The sequence below is a fragment of the Cicer arietinum genome, chromosome 6 (genome assembly GCF_000331145.2).
Source record: "Cicer arietinum cultivar CDC Frontier isolate Library 1 chromosome 6, Cicar.CDCFrontier_v2.0, whole genome shotgun sequence".
NCBI lineage: Eukaryota > Viridiplantae > Streptophyta > Magnoliopsida > Fabales > Fabaceae > Cicer > Cicer arietinum.
In genome coordinates, this window is record NC_021165.2 from 51804827 (window position 1) to 51815436 (window position 10610).

General features: G+C 32.3%; 1 pseudogene; it reads left to right on the forward strand.

Annotated features, from left to right (window-relative positions):
• The first annotated feature begins 608 nt into the window (after positions 1-608).
• On the forward strand, positions 609-9830 carry LOC101498645 (DNA topoisomerase 1-like; annotated as a pseudogene).
• The last annotated feature ends 780 nt before the right edge of the window (positions 9831-10610 follow it).

The following is a 10610-nucleotide window of genomic DNA, read 5'->3' on the forward strand; positions in this document are numbered from 1 at the left end:
GAAGTGAAAGAATTTGCACCTGTTATCCACTTAAGAATTAATAAAAAAAATTCATTTAATTGAATGGAGTATTTAATTATGAGATTTTGTAATATTGTTATAAATTGTATGTAAAAGTGATATGTATAGTAATTTCAGAATAAAGTTATAAGACAGTGTTTTGCAAATAGTGTAATCAATGTAAATTCTATTGAATCTGTATATAATAAGTAATAACATAGACTAGATATAAAAATTAAAAAAGAAATTTTTCATCAAAACAAAAAACTGAAAAGAAAATTCGGGTCCGAAGAGAAGTATTAAATGGGCTCTATTAAATTTCCAAGCCGAAGGCGTAAATGCCTATGTGGAAGAAAGAAAACAAAAGCGTTTATTTTGCAAAGGGTGAAAAAAAAAACGTTAGCTGACCAAAACGACACCGGACACCCAAACCTGACATCTGTGTTTCTTCCTTCTCCCTCGCTTCCTGCCTCGTCCTGAGTTAAACTCACCCTAACTCGTTCGTTCTTTGTCTCTATCTGCCTTCCAGGTGAGTTACCTTCATTACACTCCTTCTTTTCTTTCTTCTTTTCCATCCCTAATATTCCTATTCTACCCCTACTCACCTCTTCCAGCTACATCCACCATTCTCCCCCTTTTTGGTAATTATTGTTATTCTTTCCCATTTTTTTCTTCAATCACTTATATTACTTTGCTTCAATGGTTCTTTCCCCTTTCTTTTCTTCTCGGATCTTTTTATTATCTGCATTTCCCCCTTTTTTGCGTACACTTTTTTCTTCTCTTCGAATAATAATTTCGTTATTCGAAAGCTTTAACCATTCTTAGGGGGAAATTTCATTCACATTCGAGTCTATCTGTTTATAATGGTTGTTTATTATTTTAGATTAAGATATATGTTGTGTTATAGGTTTTCCTTTTTGGTTTTTTCCTTTCAAAATTATTTTGACCTCTTGTTTTTTGTTGTTTTTTAGATGAAATACAAAACTTATATTTCGTTCGTGAATTTGAATTCGTGTTAAGAGTGGTTTTTTGTAGCGAAAATGCTTTTTTGTTGATGAGATGATGCTTTTATAAACTATGAACGGAACCAGACACTTCAACAATGATAATAATTTGAAAAAATGAATAAATTGAATGAAATTATAGTGTCGGACAATAACACATGTCGTACACACCGGGACATGCCTTGTGTTTGTGCTGCAGAGCTTTTAAAGATATATGTAATGTGAATTTGTGATTTTCCTTTGGTACTGAAATTGCCTGGTAGTGTATATCATGTTAGTGGCCATTTCATTCTTTCAATGCAAGCTTGATCAGCTCATTACCTTTTCTTTATCGATATGATATGGTAATTTAATTTTTCTTTTTGTGTAACTGAAACGGCAGTAACATATGCTATGTCCTTAGTATATAACTGAAAGTGATAATATGAGTTTTGCATACTTTTGGCTGATATCATAATTTATGATTTATTTATTTTTGGTGCATTTCTGATAGGACAAAACTTAGATACTATTCTATATGTGCCGTTCAATGTTGTTAACCAATTATAACATGCCACACGGATTAAAGTTTTTAGTTAACTTGAATTTTAAAATGATTTTGTTCATATTATTAGATATATAGTCCATGTGTCAAATTATGATCAGAGAATAGTAAAAGCAAAACATAAGGAACTGCACCTATGTTTTGTCCTTTCGGTTGTATCCATTGCTCTTGAATGGACGGTGTTGCTTTCCCTTTGCTTATAATCGGGAGTTTGCAAAACCTCCTGCTTTATAGTACTGTTTGAATGTTGTTTTCTTGGCGTTGTCACTTTAATGTTTTGCTTTGGAATTTCAATTCGTGATGATTGATCTATTGATTTCATAATGGAAACTTCATTGGTTTTTCCTTGTCCAGAATTGTAGTGTGATGTACATGCCCATACTTTCCGTGGTTGAATAATGGCTGTTGAGGCTTCTGATAAACCAAACGTGCCCAAAAAATTTGATGATGAAGATGGACCAATAACTTTCAAAAGATACTCTAGCAAGAAGAGTCCTTTGCATTCAGAAGTAAAGAAGAGTCCTTCTCAAAGTCACGCGGGACAGTCAAATAAACAGAATGCCAACGTGCCTTCTTCAAATGGCCAAACTTCTGGCTTACAGAAAGGTAATATTGACTCATCTTCTAAGGAATCACCCATGAAGCCTTCTGCAGGTATCTCAAAATCATCAAATTCGGCTGTCAACACCTTTAATAAGTCACCTATAGCAAATTCAAAACCTTCATTAGGGGATAGACCAAGGCCTCTTCTGGGACAGAAAATATCCATTGATGCTGAGAAAGAAACAAAGTCTGTTGAACAATCTACTAAAGGTTATTGTGATGATTTGGAGGATGATGATGATAATAAACCATTGAGTTCTAGGTGGAATATAAACTCTAACCATGATAATAAAGTAGCCCCTGTTTTTATCAGGAAATCTTCTGAAGACTCAGACTCAGACGATGATGATGTCCCTCTATCAGCAAAGTTTTTACAGAATTCTAAATCGGGAACATCTAGCAAGAATTATGATGACACTAATAAGAGGCCTATTTCAAAAGTTCAGAAAGAGTGACAAAATGGTTCCAGCACAAGTAATAAACAGCAAAGGCCATCAACACTACCAGCTAAGAGACCACTAGAAAATTGTGATTCCACACACTCTTCGGTTAAGAAGTCCAAGGTCTCTGATTCAGCTGCTTCAATCAAAACTAAGCAAGTCTCTGCGAAGAATCAGATTAAGGTTGGCGAGGAAGATGATGATGATGATGAACTTCCCATTTCCCATAGATTGAAGAAATCACCCACATTAGCTGATAGACCATCTTCCACAAAGAAGATATCGACGAAGGTTACTAAAGTTAATAAGTCTGGTTCAACATCTTTTAAGAAACAAGCCAATAACAAACAGACCAAGAACAAGTCAAAAAGATCCGGCAGTGGCTCAGAATATTCCAAATCTACGAAACTTCTTCCTAGCTCTGGAGATGGGCAGAAAAAATGGACTACGCTGGTTCACAATGGTGTCATATTCCCTCCTCCTTACCAGCCCCATGGGATAAAGATGCTTTATAAGGGGAGGCCTGTTGATTTGACTCCTGAGCAAGAGGAGGTGGGATTTTATATCTAAAAATCATGCTCTTTAAATTTTTGGCTCTTGTTCCCTTTTTTATAATGAACTGGGGTGACTTGAGTACTTTTATGTTAATGTTTCTCAAATTCTAAAGTCTTCCGAGTTTTTGACTTGTTATGGGCTTCAAAAATGTTTGCAGGTTGCTACAATGTATGCGGTAATGCGAGATACAGATTACATGCAGAAAGATATGTTCAAGGAAAATTTCTGGAATGACTGGCGTAAGTTGCTAGGAAGAAATCATGTAATTCAGAACTTGAAAGATTGTGACTTTACCCCAATTTATGACTGGTGCCAAAGTGAAAAGGAAAAGAAGAAACAAATGACTACCGAAGTAAGTTGGTAACTTGCTATACATAGTTTCATGTCTCAATAATAGAAATTGATATATTTTGGAACATTGCTTTTGTGAGGGATTTTATGTCTGTTTCCAATATAAACACACCAATTTGTTAATTTGGAAAATATAATTTTGATTTTAGCTGGTATATTTGTATATTCCTTATACTAGAGCACTGCATGTTGTTGATCTTACTGCACATCTTAGTTGTTAGAACTTAGAATCAAATCATTATGTTTTTAATCACATGTTTTGATACAACTTGTCAAGCCATTATTTCCTATCGGGTGTGATGTGATGAATTGCAAATGACTAAAAGTTGTGCAACACATAAATGAATTGATGAGTCCTTTTTTTTTTCTTTCTTTTTCACCAATTTTCATCATAGACATTGAAAATCAAATCTAAATTTGTTGAATGAAAAAGAGCTGAAGGAGCACTTCTGAGTAATACCATATTCAAATATTCTATTGCTTTGTTTTCATTTTGTTCAAGCAGGGGCTTTGTGTGTGCACACATAGACAACTCATACACACTATGCACTCAATTTGGCATTTCAACTACTATATTTTCATTCTTCATAAACAGAGGCTTCACAATGGCAATTTGTCACACTATCCACAACATATGACTTGTGCTTTTATTGTCTATGACTTATGGTTAAATTGTTTTGTCAATCTGTAGTTTCAAATTATTACATTAATTCATTGAGTACTATATATCATGTATGTCTAGCCATTTTTTATTGTCTTTGAATCCTACAATATTACAGTTCAATGCAGTTTGAGATCCACTATTTAAAATTAGCTTGGCTGTTCACAAATTGATAAACCTTGCCGCATAATTAATTGATCTTATGAAATAAATCTTATAAGTTTGTTGATTTGTTAGCTACTTTTGAAAGGCAGTAAAGAAGAAACTAGGATACTCTCTGAAGTTTCTAGCTAATATTGTACCTTTTAGGATATCGAATATAGGATAATTAGAGTTAGTTAGTAAGTTGATGTTTTGTTAGGTGGTTGGTAAGAGTTGTTATTTTGGTTATTCTTAGAAAGTCTTTAAACAGCCTTCAATTGGTAGAGGGGAAGGATATCTTTGATTGATTTTTGTGACTAGAGAATTATCTAGTGTGAAAGGAGTGCTCCTTTGGGGTAACCTTGTCTGCAAGGTATACAAGGTTATCTTCTTCATTGTAACCTTTTGTATCTTCTCTTTCAACCTCACTATAGGAATAAGAAATCATTCTTCCGTTTACAATATTTATCTTTACTCACTTGAGTCTGTTTTACACCATTATTTTAGGAATTGTTTCTTCCACATAGAAAGGATGCTAACAGTACTCCTTCTCTTGGGTTGTGAAGGAGGTACATAGAAGTTGAGTGGAATTTTTTTGGAGGAGTCTAGACCCTTGAAGGACTGCAGTGGTGCACTTCTTTTCACTTTTTGAGAGAATAATCTCTATTTTTTACCTGTACAGTATTTAGAGAGTTATTATATGTAATTACTTCTCTTGTTCCAAAAAAAAACTATGTAATTACTTCTCTGGCTGTTGCTGATCATATTTTCTGTTAAGGAAATAATATTTTAGTAAGATTCAGAAATATACCTATTCTAATTTTTCCATGTCTGTTTTAGTATATAGATGAATTGTGGCAAGTTTATACTATGTTAACCTGAGAGGTTGTAATTCAAATCTTCTATTTGTTTAATTGTTGACCCTTTTCGTCTTTCCCTTTATGCAGGAAAAGAAAGTTCTGAAGGAAGAAAAATTGAAACAAGAGGAGAAATATATGTGGGCTATTGTTGATGGTGTTAAAGAGAAGGTTAAATCTTGCAATCTCTTTTCCTCTTCTTTCTCCTAAATGTTCTACAAATTTAACTTTATGCCCTGTAACTGGACAATTATGTTTTGTAAGGGAAAAAATGTTATATGATCTTCTGTTGACTTGGTCTTACTTTTAATCTTAGTATTTCTTGTGAATGTGATTTTATCTCTGGCCATTGTGTTATACTTAATTTTTCTGAATCTGTGGCATTGTAAGGGTTGATTATATCATTCTTTCAGAGATTTTTTAACTCTTTACAGTGTTCTGAAAATGGTTGGTTTAAGGGAGTTATGCACTGATGAAGTTGCATGTTTTCTTCTCCTATTGAATTGAGTAACCTTTCTCTATTGAAAAATTTAATGTTTAGATGTTTATGCAAGCTGTTAGTTTAAAATGAATTCATGAAGTAAAATTTTAGCTTACATCTATTTATTATTGCATCTTCACTTTAGGTTGGAAATTTCAGAGTTGAACCTCCTGGATTGTTCCGTGGCCGCGGAGAGCATCCCAAGGTTATTATGATAGTTGTTACTGGAACTAGATACATGTAGATTTTCAGATATAATGATTTCATATGGCTTCATCTTCAGAATTTTGACTAGCCTTATATCTTACAATGTTTATTTATTGACGGCAATTTATGTTATTAGATGGGAAGATTGAAAAAACGTATTCATCCAAGCGACATAATAATTAATATTGGAAACGATGCACCAATCCCTGAATGTCCTATTCCTGGTGAACGGTATTATTCTACCTAATATTTTTGGAGAATAAATTTTAAAAGCAAAAGAATGTTGTTTATATACTACCAAATTGAAAGCTTTTTGATTTTGTTTATATTACTGAGTTATGTAACCTTGGCAGCTGGAAGGATATAAGACATGACAATACAGTTACATGGCTATGCTATTGGAATGACCCAATTAATCCAAAGCTATTCAAGTATGTGTTTCTGGCAGCTAGTAGTTCCTTGAAGGGTCAAAGTGACAAGGAAAAGTATGAGAAGGCTAGGATGTTGAAGGTGCTTTCTTTGTTAGCTTTGACCAAATTCCATATTTTTCACATATTTTTTTGTTTGCTTTTAAAAGAACTTGACTAATTGCCATAGTTTTTAATACCTTGGTGCAGGATTATATAGCGAACATCAGAGCGGCATACACAAGAGATTTTACTAGCAAGGATATTGCAAAGCAGCAGATAGCTGTTGCTACTTATCTCATTGATAAACTGGCTCTGAGGGCTGGTAATGAGAAGGTATTAGGCCAAAAGATACATAAATGCATATTTTGGGAGAAAAGATCATTAAATAGGAGTCCATTAGACTGTTGAGCACTTGCTAGTTTCATTTAAATTGCCCAAAATTGTAAATAGAAAATTCATCATTTACTACTTCCTCATTATTTTTTTTTTCATTTTTACAATGTCCGAAAATCTGCTTTTAAAAAATAGATCTGTATAATTGAACTTTGTTAATATATAATATTCAACAGTGTAACCACTGCCTATCCCATAAGTCAACAAATGTATTCTATTAGTTTAGTAGTTTCAAATGATTGACTTGCATTACACAATAGAGATGTCAAATAAATATATACACAAAAGAGAGTCTCTCAATATAGGGAGAAAACAATAAACTAAAGAAACTATATCAACGATACTAAATAGAGAGAATAATTCTAATTATGACTATATTCTACTCTATTCTTTGAATTTAGTGTAAGCTTTCATAGTGTGTTTAGTGCTTCCATTATCAGATAATTATCTGGATTTCTGCTCATTAAATTTAGTTGTTTTTCTGTTGCATTTGCTCAGGATGATGATGAAGCTGATACTGTTGGCTGCTGCACATTAAAAGTAGAGAATGTGACAAGAGAAGCCCCCAACAAATTGAAGGTATTGGAGTTTTTAATTATTTTCCTTTAATATTTTAAGATCCTTTGGTGGGTTTTCTAAGTGGAGTTATCACACTCTTAAATTGTTCTAATGATACCTTTTCCATACTGATTAAGCTTATTAATGACCTTGTTCATTACCTGTTTTAATGCAGTTTAACTTCCTCGGTAAAGATTCAATCAAGTATGAAAATACAGTTGAGGTTGAGCTTCCTGTTTATAATGCAATTTTGAAGTTCCAAAAAGGTGGCAAACTAGTTCTTCATTTTAATATGCTTATGCTTATAGTTTGAGACTCAAGCCCTTAAGTGCTTTTTCTCCTTTTTCAGAAAAAGGCCCTGGTGATGATCTCTTTGACAAGCTGGATACAAGTAAATTAAATGCTCATCTAAAGGAACTCATGCCTGGTTTAACAGCAAAAGTCTTCCGTACGTTCAATGCATCTATCACATTGGATGATAAGGTAAGAATATGTTTATTTATATGAAAATCCTTAAATTCTCATTCCTTGGGGAAGATAGAAAAAAGATTATTTACTAATTCTATTTTCTTACATAAGATAGCATACATTCTCTCATTAGACTTTGATATTTTCATTATCATCGATTTTGAAATGGGAACACTACATCGTATGATATGGATACAGGGGTTTGTGAAATTTTTGAAAATCAACACACTACACAGCCAAGACACGTTGACAATGATACACACACACTACAACCCTTCAAAGTTTTTTCTTTTCCAGCCTTCATTCCTGTCTTCTCAAGACCCAACCTTGGATCAAAATATACAAAATTCCTTCCGTATTCCTCACGCTATCCCACAAACATACTGCACCATCGTAATTCTGTTGCTTATTTTGAAAATGATGTACCTCTGAAATGCTATGATAAATCCTTTGCATTATAGTAGATATATATCTTAGGCAAAGTATGTATAGCTTGTCATATTATACCATGGTTTTCTTCTATTGGGTTATATATTAGACTATATTTAATTTTCCTCGGAATGTGTGACAACAGTTGAATAAGGACACTAAAGATGGAGATGTTGCGGAAAAGATTGTTGTTTATCAGCATGCAAATAAACAGGTGAATTGTGATGAAAAATATTTGTTTGATATTTTGATTTAAACTGCTCACAAATTTAAGTTGTAACGGGTTGTCTTTTCCATAACAGGTTGCAATCATTTGTAATCATCAACGGAGTGTTTCAAAATCTCACAGTGCACAAATGACAAAATTAAATGAGAAAATTGATGAACTTCAGGTAATGAAAATATCTGAACTCGTGAACCTGGGACTGTATGAAGTTTGGCTTTTCTGAGCCATGAACACATAATTGGAGCTGGCTTAATCTTTACTTGCAGGCTGTTCTGAAGGAGCTGAAAATAGATTTGGACAGGGCAAGGAAAGGAAAGCCCCCTTCAAAGAGTTCAGATGGAAAAAGCAAAAGGAACTTATCTCCCGAAGCGTAATATAGCTTTCTCAACATCTTTAACCATTGAGAGTTTTAATATGATGTATGATTGTGCTTTGTGCAATGTATACAGGCTAGAGAAAAAGATATCTCAAACAAATGCAAAAATTGAGAAAATGCAACGTGATATGAAGACAAAAGAAGATCTTAAAACTGTAGCGTTAGGCACATCCAAGATAAACTACCTTGACCCCAGGATTACAGTTGCCTGGTGCAAGAGGCATGAGGTTCCTATTGAAAAGGTGCTGCCTTCTTCACTTGTTCAGATAAACTTATTCTTTTATCAATATGGCTATCATAGCTTAACGTTACATACAAGTTAAATCTCGATTGATACAAACCATTGTGCTTCTTTTGGATATGAATTGCAGCATCAATCTCGACTCATTATGATGAATTTTGTTTCATCCTGATGATTCACAACTTGCCCCTAATATATCAACTTATTTTTGTGCCAATGCTAATTGTTGTTTTACATAAAAATGTCATTTTATTCTTGATCATACATGTTGCAATTCAGTGAGATCTGATTCATGGTTCATAACACAAGTCTTTTGATTCCTTAATAACGATCTCAGTCATTAGCAGTTGATAATATATACTTCTCCACCAAAATCTCAGCCGTTAACTGATTGATAATATTTATCTTTCTGCCATTAGATTAATCCAACTGACAGTTTTGACTCAAGGAGCCGAATACTGAATATTCATTGTTGTTCTCACGTGCAGTCAAACTGACAGAGATAGGAAATTATGTTTAATTGATTTGTTTTTCTTTCTTACTCCTTGTTTGTAACTTATCTGTGCCTCTAATGACCTTGAAATTTTAGATTTTCAACAAATCTCTGCTGGCAAAGTTTGCTTGGGCAATGGATGTGGACCCTGACTGGAGATTCTGAGATCTGTAGAATGTTGAGATGCTGGGTTGAAAACATTTCTTTTTTATTTTCTATAAAAATTAATTAAAGTCAATGTTGTAAGTTAATCTAATCTAATAGTATGGGGCGAGTTGCCCTTTCTCCTTTGACCTGTTTACTGCTTAAACAGTCAACCATTCATAGTTACGATTTTAATATTAGATACCCATTGCCAAATGTGGAAAAAATGAGGTAAAGTTTTGTTGTCATTCTTTTATGTTTTTGCTTTAGTTATTATGTGATTTGGTACATGTTTCTATCCCGGGTGGTTCTTATCCTTTCGTTTTAACTCGATTAATTTTGTAACTTATGGACAATAACAATTATATCAGCGTCCTATTTATTTATTATAAAATTTACTTAAGTTGGATTAAATCACTTGTTTTCTTTCTTTTGCTTATTCTTTTAGACAAGTTCTTCGGTATTATAAAAAAAAATATACGCGTTAGTACTATGAATATTTTGACTAATAATTTTTTTTAATATGTTTACATAGTTATTATTATAGTATCTATTAAAGTGAATTAAATTACAAATTTTAGATATTTATTTATTAAATTTTGATTTTAATAATTAAATAAATTATTTTTATCATTAAAAATTAATTTTAATTTTAATTCAAATTATAATAAAAAAATATCATTTTAGAAAAGGCTTAAAAGATAAAATAAAATTTAGTAGTATTAAATATAAAATATTGTCAAATTTTATTTATAGATGATATGTTAATTATTAATGATTTAATTTGATACTATTAAAATATATTAATTTTTAAATATATTTTTAAGGTCAAATATAATGATGCGGGTTTCATAAATAATTGTGGTTATTTATGTAAAAAATGTTTTCATGTGGCATCACATTTAAATGAGAATCATTGTGAGTTGTGAGTGTGTCAAATTTGTTACCCACATTTTCAAATAATTTGAAGTTAAAATATCACGGGTGTCATAATTAATTATGGTTATTTATGCAAAAAAATGTTTCCA